Genomic DNA, 14,170 nt, shown 5'->3' with positions numbered 1-14,170 from the left:
CTGCTTCCGGTGGTTGAATTGATGACCCAGTAAAATGGAGTGAGAACCTATAGATGTTGATAGAGTAGTGGACAAAAGGCATGGCATGTTGGAAGGACAGGCGTAGCGCGTGCAAAGTATTTAATTAAGAGTGAACGGACACCATTCGTGCATCTTACCTTATTTTTGGTAAAAAAAAAGAAAAAAAAAAAAAAAAAAGATGTGTGCCGCTATACAGATTTTCCAGAAAGGCTGAACAGCCAGAAAGTATCTTAAAGGCAGTGGCCACTATTGGTTTTTACTTAAAATAATGTTTAGCATAAAACTTTGGGAGCTGTTGATAGCATAACACATTGTGAGAAACGACTCCCTCTGAAGTAACGTTGTTTTCGAGAAAGAAGTAATTTTCCACGAATTTGATTTCGAGACCTCAGAATAATTAATGTTTAAGTCTCAAAATCAAGCATCCAAAAGCACACAACTTCGAGTGACAATGGTGTTTTTCGCTCATTCTTATCTTATTACCTCGCAACAAATGTTATTACAAATGTAGTGAACCTGTTTGTACATATCTGGCAGGCCCTTGCTTTTGTGATTTTTTTTTTATCAAATGTTTACTATGTATTTTCTATTGTAAAGCTTTTTAATAACTAATGTAATATTTTTTAATTATTGTAAATTATGCCGCAATTCAGCGGTATGCTGCGATGGCCTTTTTAAATAAATAAACCAATCAACCAATAATTCAACATCGACAACTAATTGAATTAAATGTTCACTCTTAGTTTATGCATATGTTGAGATACACCAAGTGGGAGACTGGTCTTTGACAATTACCAATAGTGTCCAGTGTCTTTAAGTCGCAAACAGACATCTTCAAAAAGTCCATTTTGAAGAGTTTTTAACCTGCCGCTAGAGGGCGCTGTTGCAATTTGTGACGTCATCAACATTTTGTTTGGACCGCCCACCCTTGCTAGACACTTTCGTCATTGGAAAGCAATTTTATAATTTTTACCGCTTTTGAGTTACAGGGCACTTCCGTTTTTGGCCCGTTTCGAACGGAAGTAGATGTCATATTAGGTTACGCACACGAACAAAAAATTAAAACCTAATTTATTCCTACCCAATCCCGCAAACAGAAACATACGGTCTCTTTTGGCTGATTTGATATACATGTTTAAACATTTAACATAAAACACCTTTAAGATGACGTCATGAGACCGGTGATGACGTCATCATGACATCATTGCCTTAGGATCATTATTGCACCATAACCTTCGATCCCTGAAAGTGTCATTCCAAAGGAACTATGCAAAAAATCGCGAGTTCGGCCTCGGGAAATAGGTCCCTCTTTTGGTCACTCCAAGTCCATCGGGGGAATAGACGTGTACTAGTTACCTCATGCCAGTCAATATGTGTATATTGGTAACTCCCGGGAGTACTACTCCCCGGGAATATGCACGGTCGTTTCATGAAAACGTTTTAGCCCGGGGTTAACTTCCTACCCCTGAGCAGGGTTATTTTTTCCCCAGGAAAACGCTTTTTTTCCGGGCAACTCCCGGGGAGTGAAAAGATGGGCCAAAAGTTCCCGGGAATTTCCCTTGAAATACCTTTAGTGTGAAAGGGGCTTGGTAGTGAAACAATTATTAGCCCGCCTTCGAACAAAATACACAAGCTGCGGCAGCCTCTGAGAAAAATCGATATTGTATCAATGGTGCTGTCATAACAACTCAAACGACTGGAACAGTGAGTTATTTACACTGCCGGGTCCATTTTTAACAAAACATCAACAATTATTTGGGGAAATTTCATCAGCGCTACCGTATAGACTTCTGACGATATTAAAAATGTCAGTTCAAGATCGCTTGCTGCTTCCGGTGGTTGAATTGATGACCCAGTAAAATGGAGTGAGAACCTATAGATGTTGATAGAGTAGTGGACAAAAGGCATGGCATGTTGGAAGGACAGGCGTAGCGCGTGCAAAGTATTTAATTAAGAGTGAACGGACACCATTCGTGCATCTTACCTTATTTTTGGTAAAAAAAAAAGAAAAAAAAAAAAAAAAAGATGTGTGCCGCTATACAGATAATCCAGAAAGGCTGAACAGCCAGAAAGTATCTTAAAGGCAGTGGCCACTATTGGTTTTTACTTAAAATAATGTTTAGCATAAAACTTTGGGAGCTGTTGATAGCATAACACATTGTGAGAAACGACTCCCTCTGAAGTAACGTTGTTTTCGAGAAAGAAGTAATTTTCTACGAATTTGATTTCGAGACCTCAGAATAATTAATGTTTAGGTCTCAAAATCAAGCATCCAAAAGCACACAACTTCGAGTGACAATGGTGTTTTTCGCTCATTCTTATCTTATTACCTCGCAACAAATGTTATTACAAATGTAGTGAACCTGTTTGTACATATCTGGCAGGCCCTTGCTTTTGTGATTTTTTTTTTTATCAAATGTTTACTATGTATTTTCTATTGTAAAGCTTTTTAATAACTAATGTAATATTTTTTAATTATTGTAAATTATGCCGCAATTCAGCGGTATGCTGCGATGGCATTTTTAAATAAGTAAACCAATCAACCAATAATTCAACATCGACAACTAATTGAATTAAATGTTCACTCTTAGTTTATGCATATGTTGAGATACACCAAGTGGGAGACTGGTCTTTGACAATTACCAATAGTGTCCAGTGTCTTTAAGTCGCAATCGTTTGTAATCATTTTTTTCAGCTTTTGGTGGTATTCGATCATGGGTAATGTTGTGCTAAAGTTCCATTTCCATATTACCTATATTTGATTTCTGTTTTCTGTTATGTGCATTTGAAATAATATCTTTATTATCAAAATATTATATTTGTAAATATTATTATCTGTAAAATATTGTCTTAATTCGACCTCTGGCTGTGATGACTTTGTTATAAATAAACCATAACGATACAATTCAATTTTCCCGGGGTTCTCTGATCAAGGGCCCCGGACAAAAAGCCCATGTAGGTTTTATCTGTAACGATTCGTGAATTTTCGCCTCGCCGCGGTCTTTTTCCAACAAATGTATTAAAGACACTGAACACTATTGGTAATTGTCAAAGACCAGTCTTCTCACTTGGTGTATCTCAACATATGTATAAAATAACAAACCTGTGAAAATTTGAGCTCAATTGGTTGTCGATGTTGCGAGATAATCATGAAAGAAAAGAAAACCATTGTCACACAAAGTTGTGTGCGTTTAGATGGTTGATTTTTATGGAACGCCAAAGAGGCATTTAATCAACGGTGATGGTTTTTTGGGCAACCGGTGATCTCGGGGAGTTAAAAGATGGGCCAAAAGTTCCCGGGAATTTCCCAGGAAATAACTTTAGTGTCGCCTTGGTAGTGAAACAAATATTAGCCCGCCTTCGAACCAAATACACAAGCTGCGGCAGCCTCTGAGAAAAATCGATATTGTATCATTTGTGCTGTCATAACAACTCAAACGACTGGAACAGTGAGTTATTTACACTGCCGGGTCCATTTTTAACAAAACATCAACAATTCTTTGGGGAAATTTCATCAGCGCTAACGTATAGACTTCTGACGATATTAAAAATGTCAGTTCAAGATCGCTTGCTGCTTCCGGTGGTTAAATGGATGACCCAGTAATAGGGAGTGAGAACCTGTTGATGTTGATAAAGTAGTGTACAAAAGGCATGGCATGTTTGAAGGACAGGCGTAGCGCGAGAGGGAATAACGTCAACATTGTGCAAAGTATTTAATTAAGAGTGAACGGACACAATTCTTGCATCTTACCTTATTTGTTGGTAAAAAAAAAATAATAATAAGATGTGTGCCGCTATATAGATAATCCTGAAAGGCTGAATAGCCAGAAAGTATCTTAAAGGCAGTGGCCACTTTTGGTATTTACCTAAAATAATGTTTAGCATAAAAACCTTGGGAGCTGCTGATAGCATAACACAATGTGAGAAACGACTCCCTCTGAAATAACGTTGTTTTCGAGAAAGAAGTAATTTTCCACGAATTTGATTTCGAGACCTCAGAATAAATTTGTAGGTCTCAAAATCAAGCATCTAAAAGCACACAATTATTATTATCTCATTATCTCGCAACTTCGACAACCAATTGAGTTAAAATTGTCACTCTTAGTTTATGCATATGTTGAGATACACCAAGTGAGAAGACTGGTCTTTGACAATTACCAATAGTGTCCAGTGTCTTTAAGCCGCAATCGTTTGTAATCTTTTTATCACCTTTTGGTGGTATTTGATCATGGGTGATATTTTGCTATTGTTCCATTTCCATATTACCTATATTTGATTTCTGTTTTATGTTGTGTGCATTTGAAATAATGTCTTTATTGTCAAAATATTATATTTGTAAATATTATTATCTGTAAAAAAAGTGTCTTAATTCGACCTCTGGCTGTGATGACTTTGTTATAAATAAACCAAAACGATACAATTCAGTTTCCCCGGGGTTCTCTGATCAAGGGCCCCGGACAAAAATTCCATGTATGTTTTATCTGTAACGATTCGTGAGTTTTCGCCGCGATCTTATTCCAACAAATGTATTAACGACATTGGACACTATTGGTAATTGTCAAAGACCAGTCTTCTCACTTGGTGTATCTCAACATATGTATAAAATAACAAACCTGTGAAAATTTGAGCTCAATTGGTTGTCGAAGTTGCGAGATAATAATGGAAGAAAAAACACACTTGTCACACGAAGTTGTGTGCGTTTAGATGGTTGATTTCGAGACCTCAAGTTCTAAACCTGAGGTCTCAAAATCAAATTCGTTGAAAATTACTTCTTTCTCGAAAACTATGTCACTTCAGAGGGAGCCGTTTCTCACAATGTTTTATACTACTAACCTCTCCCCATTACTCGTTACCAAGTAAGGTTTTATGCTAATAATTATTTTGAGTAATTACCAATATTGTCCACTGCTTTTAAAGGTTGAAAGGAAAAGAAAACAATTCAATCAAATCAGCTTGAAAAAGCTCAAAGAAATGTCAATGTTGTAATAACGAGTATTTGAATCCACAAATAGGGCCCATACATGTTAAGGTTAGGGTTAGGCCTCGCGTTGATTTACTTTGTTGTTAATTTTTTTTAATTTTTTTTTTAATTTTGTGTTATTCAGTCAAGCATTTTACACAAGATTACACACCAGACTTTTCAAGGGATTGACGTAAAACAATTGATTGATTACCAATCTTGTTTAGGCACCTTCATGTAAAAATACACTCATAACCTCCTCCCTCGCCTTTCACGTCATACTTCACCTTTAATAAAGACGTTCATAACCACAGCAATAGATGTAGTAACAATATACATGTCCCTTCTGCATGCATATTATACACATCCGTTACTCTCCGTGACTACGGTTCTCGTCTTTAGAATTCGGTTGACAAGACTTCCAAAGCCTCATCCTCTGTGGCTAGGTTCAAAATATCTTATAACAATGTTCTTATTTCCCAGTATGTAACATAGTTTATATATACCTACATTGTCATGGTAGTTTTTGCTTACTTTGTCATTGTCATTTTCTCTAGTAGTTTGTTCGTATGTATATTATGTTTGTCGGTCCGTCTGTCTGTTTGTCTGTCTGTCTGTCTGTCCGTCTGTCTGTCTGTCTGTCTGTCTGTCTGTTTGTCTGTCTGTCTGTATGTTTCGTCTGTGTTTTGTCCTAAGCATGGACCTTTAGTTTATGTCACTTGTTATATAAAGGCAAGCCGCTACAAGCTACCTGCCTTATTTAGGGTCTTGCCTCCACGTGTGAATCTACTTGCCAGGTAGAGTTTGTTCATAGAGAGCTGTCTTTCTTTATTCTACTACCGCGAAGTATAATCATCGGTTCTGAAAATAACTGTTCTGCTTTTTCGTTTAACTACTATACCTTCCTTCGGGTTACAAACTATAATCAGCGATAGTATTACATTGCACGGGGCACATGTTGTCAATGGCCAATAGGGGTATTACCCTCCTCTCGTTAGACAGATGTTTTGACAACTTTAGGCAATTTACCTAACGTTCAGAAATGTATGATATCGTAACTTCAAGATTTTCTCAAAACGCACCCCGGATTTGTATTTAACAATCAAACAAGTCTCCAAAATTTACAGCTGATAAAATGAGATTTAAAGGCAGCATTTTAAAATTGTTAATAACGAATAAAGGCACTTGACACGTTTGGTTGTTGTCAAGAGACCAGTATGCTAACTTGTGAATCCCAACATTTGTTTAAAATAACAATTATGTGAAAACTTGGGCTCAAGGTCATCGAATAAAAGAACAAACAGCCTAACTGCATTATTTTGCGTGCTGTGTGATCCATAAGAACACCTCAGAGGGAGCCGTTTCCCACAATGTTGTATACTACCAACAGCTCTCCGTTGCTCGTTACCAAGTAAGTTTTTATGCTAACAACTATTTTAGGTAATTACCAGTAGTGTCCAGTGCCGTTTAAGCTCAAATTTATTTAAAACAAAAGGGCGAATCTACGATGGCTCGCTGCTGTATGATGCGACGGATTTTACGCTTCTGAACCGAAACAGGAGTAATTGGCACGTGCTGTGTTGCTATTCGTTGTATCTAAATAAATATCGCGCATACAGGAAAAACACATAATTGAGGTGTTTTTTTTTGTTACAAAAAAAGTTATTTACAATAATGTTGATGAAATGTGGCTGACAAAAGGCAAACTTGAACTTTACAACTTAGTGAATTTTAATGATCTTAGTACTGACCGGTATTTGTTTAAAAACACTCGACACTATTGGTAATTGTCTAAGACTATTCTTCTTACTTGGTGTATCTCAACAAATATATCTTTGTTCAATCCTAAATCATTTAAAAATGTACCCAGTCAGTTTCCCTTGTGGTTTATTATTTGATATATATATATATAGCGGGATTTGAAGCAACGACCTCCGGTTTAACGTGCCGGCGCTCTACCAACTGAGCTATCTAGCCCTATGTTGATGGTCTCCCAATTTTGTCAATATCTTTGTTCGGGGGGTATATATATATATATATATATATATAAAATAACAAACCTGTCATGATTTGAGCTCAACTTGTCGTCGAAGTTGCGAGATAATAATGAAAGAAAAAATACCTTTGTCACACAAAGATGTGTGCTTCCAGATGCTTGATTTCGAGACCTCAAATCTAATTCTGAGGTCTCAAAATCAAATTCGTGGAAATTACTTCTTTCTCTTTCTACGTTACTTCAAAGGTAACGTTTTAAACTATCAACAGCTCCCCCAAACTATGGATTGCTCAAGCGTATGCTTACTTTTTTTGAAATGAAATTAAATGCCGGGTGACTAATGTGAAAAAAGTTCCCAGATAATTGGTGTGGAGTTTTGTTTCCATAGTCTCGCAAACCATAAGTGTACGTTTTTAATTATTTTGTAAGATAGGTGTCGCATGCAATTATGTCCTCTATGCGATACTATCCGGAGGACATTATTGCATATGCTATAATGTCTGCCAGGCGGTTTTGCATATGCAATCGTGTCCGCCCGGACGCTGCTGCATAATGCAATTGTGTCCGCACGGACACATTTGCATATGCAGTTGTGTCCGCCCCCGTTCAAAAGCGTCATTGCAGTAGATTAAACGCCCTTGGTCGACGGAACACCTTCGCCGTTTTATACAAGCTAAATGCATGTAATGAATGGCTATGGAAATGTTCGGCCGTTGGGTATTCGCTGCAATCATAAAATACGTCAATATTCATGCTGCATTAGTACGTAGGTTCAGTGCATGCACGCTCGCTTACGCGCACACATACCGGACGGTTTTTGCATAGCCCCGGATACGATTGCATATGCAAAAGTGTCCGGAGCGGACAGTATTGCATGGAAGACACAATTGCATCTAGACATTATTGCATTTGTGCACAAATGCATAGCTGTTTCGTCAATAAAATTTTCAAATTTCTCAACTGAGATTTAATTTTGTTGTGTTTCAAAGCAATTTGCCCAATGTGACATAATTAAAACTAAAATTGGATTGTACCATGTTCAGATAGCAATTTATGTGTAAAAAGTACAAAAATGAAAAAATCATAAGGCATCATGTGATGAAGTCATCATGACGTCATTTCAACATATATAAGAACTTGCCAATATCTAACAATCTACAACACAAACAAATACAAACTAGACATAATTGCATAGCTGTTTCGTCAATACAATTTTCAAATTTCTCAACTGAGTTTTAAGTTTGTTGTGCTTCAAAGCAATGAGCCCAATGTGACATAAATAAAAAAAACATTTGGATTGTACCATGTTCAGATATCAATTTATGTGTTCAAAGTGCAAAAATGAAAAAAAAATCATTAAAAAAATCATGTGATGACGTCATCATGACGTCATTTCACCATTCACAAGAACTTGCCAATATCTAACAATCTACAACACTAACAAACACACACAAACTATACATATTTGCATCTGTGCACACATGCATAGCTGTTTCGTCATTAACATTTTCTAATTTCTCAACTGAGTTTGAAATTTGTTGTGTTTCAAAGCAATTAGCCCAATGTGACATAAATGAATAACAAAATTTGTATTGTACCATGTTCAGATAGCAATTTATGTGTTAAAAGTGCAAAAAGGAAAAAAAAATCATTAAAAAAATCATGCGATGAGGTCATCATGACGTCATTTCACCATTAACAAGAACTTGCCAATATGTAACAATCTACAAAGTGTCAACATAATCGCATCATTACTTCGAGAGTTATACGACTTCAAAAAGTGAAACTTTAATGCCGCGTCACGTGACCCCCGGTGACGTCATTGAATTTGAATGCAAACAATGCATTTGGAAAATGTTTGCCATTTAATGAAATTGAATGGTTGACCAGCTCTTGCTGCTGGCTTAAACAAAATTGAATGAGTACTGCGCCCCAATGAAATTTGATGATTTTATTTGACCAGTGAATGCTTAACTTTTGAAATTAAATTACTCGTTTTGACTCTCGAATATTGGTTCAAAGTGCGTTCATTTTCAAAACGAAAATTAATGAGCCAGGAGTTTAAATGAGTGGATGTTTGTTGAAATTGACCGGGAAAACCTATATTAGAAAGTCTGGGTCTGCACAATGTTTTTCTTATTCTTATTATTTTTTTGGCCATTAAAAAATTACAAACACAAGCATACAATATGTAAAATAAATAATATAAATACACAAGTGAATACAAAGCAAGACAAACAGTAAGGGCACAGGAAATTACAAAACAACCCTATTGTGATGGCCAGGATCAAGAAAAGTATATTCATAAATACCCCATACAGTTTCGCTATTCCTATTGGTGGAGAGCGCGTCACGTGGGTGTGTATAAACCTTTGTTTGATGACCAGTAAAAAAGTGTTGAAACATGGGCGTTACACGCGAGCTCGCACCTGTGCTTACACAAGACAGTTTCTTCATTCCTATTGGTCAAGAGCAACGGCCGGGACAGTTGTACCACATCACGCGATACGCGCGACGCGCACAGCATTCCCTCATGAGGAGTTGTTTAACCGAGGGCGGCGGAGGGCCTTACCATTTTTGTATTACTGGAGGGCTGTTGTGTTGAAATAAATCATTGAACAATTAAAATGTTTGCATTTATTTTACCTTTGACCAAAAGTGTTCATATTTTTTTACCAAAAGGGTATTTATGAATGAGAATCAAAGTGTGAATAATCGGTTTTCAACTAGTGGTTTAAACCCGCCGAGACCTGGTCCTTGGTAATTTACCTCGACTTCGTCTCGGTAAGATCATCAAGAAACAGACCTCGTTGGGATTAAACCACTAATTAAACACTGGAGCTCGAAAGCCTGTTAATCCAGTCACATAGGGAGGCACAGACACACTATTATATAAAATACTCTCTTAGGCAATTTTTTTTTTTTTTAAGTAAAAATAAATATAAACTAGACATAATTGCAAATGTGCACAAATGCACAGATGTTTCTTTAAATTGTTCAACTGAATTTGAAATTTATTTAATTTTTCACAGCAGTTATGACCAATCCGGGCTATTAAAAAAAATACTTTGGATTATATCATGTTCAGATAGCAATTGATGTGTTACAGGCGCAAAAATGGAAAAAAATCTTTAAAAAAACATGTGATGACGTCATCATTACGTAATTTTAAAATTCACGAGAACTTGCCAATATCTAACAATCCACGAAGTTTCAACATAATCGCGTCATTACTTTGAGAGTTATACGACTTCAAAAAGTTCACATTTAATGCCGCGTCACGTGACCCCCGTTGACGTCATTGATCTGAAACTTCACACATATGATGCATGCCTGACAGTTAACGTGTGTGTAAAATTTAAAGTGATTACAACAGATTTCACCACAGACATCTTCAAAAAGTCAATTTTGAAGAGTTTTCAACATGCCGCTAGAGGGCGATGTTGCAATTTGTGACGTCATCAATATTCTGTTTGAACTGCCCACCCTTGCTAGACACTTACGTCCTGGAAAGCATCTTTATAACTTTTACCACTTTTGAGTTACAGGGCACTAACGTTTTCGCCCCGTTTCGACCGGAAGTAGATGACATTTTAGGTCAACCACACGAAGAAAAAAAATGAAGACCTATTTTCCCCCTACCCAATCCCGCAAACAGAAACCTACGGTCCCTTTTGGCTGATTTGATATAGATTTTCAAACATTTAACATAAAACACCTTTAAGATGACGTCATGAGACCGGTGATGACGTCATCATGACATCATTGCCTTAGGATCATTATTGCACCATAACCTTCGATCCCTGAAAGTGTCATTGCAAAGGAACTATGCACAAAATCGCGAGTTCGGCCTCGGGAAATAGGTCCCTCTTTTGGTCACTCCAAGTCCATCGGGGGAATAGACGTACACTAGTTACCTCATGCCAGTCAATATGTGTATATTGGTAACTCCCGGGAGTACTATTCCCCGGGAATATGCACGGTCGTTTCATGAAAAACGTTTTAGCCCGGGGTTAACTTCCTACCCCTGAGCAGGGTTATTTTTTTCCCCAGGAAAACGCTATTTTCCGGGCAACTCCCGGGGAGTGAAAAGATGGGCCAAAAGTTCCCGGGAATTTCCCAGGAAATACCTTTAGTGTGAAAGGGGCTTGGTAGTGAAACAGTTATTAGCCCGCCTTCGAACCAAATACACAAGCTGCGGCAGCCTCTGAGAAAAATCGATATTGTATCATTGGTGTTGTCATAACAACTCAAACGACTGGAACAGTGAGTTATTTACACTGCCGGGTCCATTTTTAACAAAACATCAACAATTATTTGGGGAAATTTCATCAGCGCTACCGTATAGACTTCTGACGATATTAAAAATGTCAGTTCAAGATCGCTTGCTGCTTCCGGTGGTTGAATGGATGACCCATTTAAAGGGAGTGAGAACCTGTTGATGTTAATAGAGTAGTGGACAAAAGGCATGGCATGTTGGAAGGACAGGCGTAGCGCCAGTACGAATAACGTCAACATTGTGCAACGTATTTAATTAAGAGTGAACGGACACCAGTCGCAAGAATAATGTATAAGGAGAGGCTTGCATTTAACCTTTTTTTTGGGGTAAAAAAAAAAAAAAAAAAGATGTGTGCCATTATACAGATAATCCAGAAAGGCTGACTAGACACCAGAAAGTATCTTAAAGCGAGTGGGTACTATTGGTATTTACTTAAAATATAATTAGCATAAAACCTTGGGAGCTGTTGATAGCATAACACATTGTGAGAAACGACTCCCTCTGAAATAACGTTGTTTTCGAGAAAGAAGTAATTTTCCACAAACTTGATTTCGAGACCTCAGAATAAATGTTTAGGTCTCAAAATCAAGCATCTAAAAGCACACAACTTCGAGTGACAATGGTGTTTGTTCGTTCTTCATTATCTTATTATCTCGCAACTTCGACAACCAATTGAGTTAAAATTGTCACTCTTAGTTTATGCATATGTTGAGATACACCAAGTGAGAAGTCTTTGACAATTACAAATAGTGTCCAGTGCCAGTCAATATGTGTATATTGGTAACTCCCGGGAGTACTATTCCCCGGGAATATGCACGGTCGTTTCATGAAAAACGTTTTAGCCCGGGGTTAACTTCCTACCCCTGAGCAGGGTTATTTTTTCCCCAGGAAAACGCTATTTTCCGGGCAACTCCCGGGGAGTGAAAAGATGGGCCAAAAGTTCCCGGGAATTTCCCAGGAAATACCTTTAGTGTGAAAGGGGCTTGGTAGTGAAACAATTATTAGCCCGCCTTCGAACCAAATACACAAGCAGCGGCAGCCTCTGAGAAAAGTCGATATTGTATCATTGGTGTTGTCATAACAACTCAAACGACTGGAACAGTGAGTTATTTACACTGCCGGGTCCATTTTCCGGGTTGAATGGATGACCCAGTAAAAGGGAGTGAAAACCTGTTGATGTTGATAGAGTAGTGTACAAAAGGCATGGCATGTTGGAAGGACAGGCGTAGCACGAGTGGGAATAACGTCAACATTGTGCAAAGTAGTTAATTAAGAGTGAACGGACACCAGTCGCAAGAATAATGTATAAGGAGAGGCTTGCATTTTACCTTTTTTTTTTTTTTAAGAATAATAATAACATGTGTGCCGCTAAACAGATAATCCAGAAAGGCTTAATAGCCACCAGAAAGTATCTTAAAGCGAGTGGGTAATATTGGTATTTACTTAAAATAATGTTTAGCATAAATTCTTGGGAGCTGTTGATAGCATAAAACATTGTGAGAAACGACTCCCTCTGAAGTAACGTTGTTTTCAAGAAAGAATTAATTTTCCACGAATTTGATTTCGAGACCTCAAAATAAATGTGTAGGTCTCAAAATCAAGCATCTAAAAGCACACAATATCGAGTGACAAAGGTGTTTTTTTCGTTCATTATTATATTATTATCTCGCAACTTTGACAACCAATTGAGTTTAAATTTTCACAGATGTGTTAGTTTATGCATATGTTGAGATACACCAAGTGGGAGACTGGTCTTTGACAATTGCCAATAGTGTCCAGTGTCTTTAAGTCGCAATCGTTTGTAATCATTTTTTTCAGCTTTTGGTGGTATTCGATCATGGGTAATATTGTGCTAAAGTTCCATTTCCATATTACCTATATTTGATTTTTGTTTTCTGTTGTGTGCATTTGAAATAATTTCTTTATAATCAAAATATTATATTTGTGAATGTTCTTATCTGTAAAAAAATGTCTTAATTCCAACTCTGGCTGTAATGACTTTGTTATAATTAAACCATAACGATACAATTTAATTTTCCCGGGGTTCTCTGATCAAAGGTCCCGGACAAAAAGCCCATGTAGGTTTTGTCTGTAACGATTCGTGAATTTTCGCCGCGATCTTTTTCCAAGAAATGTATTAAAGACACTGGACACTTAATGTAATTGTAAAAGACCAGTTTTCTCACTTGGTGTATCTCAACATATGTATAAAATAACAAACCTGTGAAAATTTGAGCTCAATTGGTTTTCGAAGTTGCGAGATAATAATGAAAGAAAAAACACCCTTGTCACACGAAGTTGTGTGCGTTTAGATGGTTGATTTCGAGACCTCAAGTTCTAAACCTGAGGTCTCAAAATCAAATTCGTTGAAAATTACTTCTTTCTCGAAAACTATGTCACTTCAGAGGGAGCCGTTTCTCAAAATGTTTTATACTACCAACCTCTCCCCATTACTCGTTACCAAGTAAGGTTTTATGCTAATAATTATTTTGAGTAACTACCAATATTGTCCACTGCCTTTAAAGGTTGAAAGGAAAAGAAAAACATTCAATCAAATCAGCTTGAAAAAGCTCAAAGAAATGTCAATGTTTAAACAACGAGTATTTGAGTCCACAAACAGGGCCCATACATGTTAAGGTTAGGGTTAGGCCTCGCGTTGATTTACTTTGTTGTTAACTTGTTTTCAATTTTGTTATTAATTTTGTGTTATTCAGTCAAGTTTTTTACACAAGATTACACACCAGACTTTTCAAGGGATTGACGTAAAACAATTGATTGGTTACCAATCTTGTTTAGGCACATTCATGTAAAAATACACTCATAACCTCCTCCCTCGCCTTTTCACGTCTTACTTCACCTTTAATAAAGACGTTCATAACCACAGCAATAGATGTAGTAACAATATACATGTCCC

This window comes from Asterias amurensis, chromosome 10, assembly GCF_032118995.1.
Source record: "Asterias amurensis chromosome 10, ASM3211899v1".
Lineage (NCBI taxonomy): Eukaryota > Metazoa > Echinodermata > Asteroidea > Forcipulatida > Asteriidae > Asterias > Asterias amurensis.
This window is presented reverse-complemented; position numbering follows the sequence as displayed.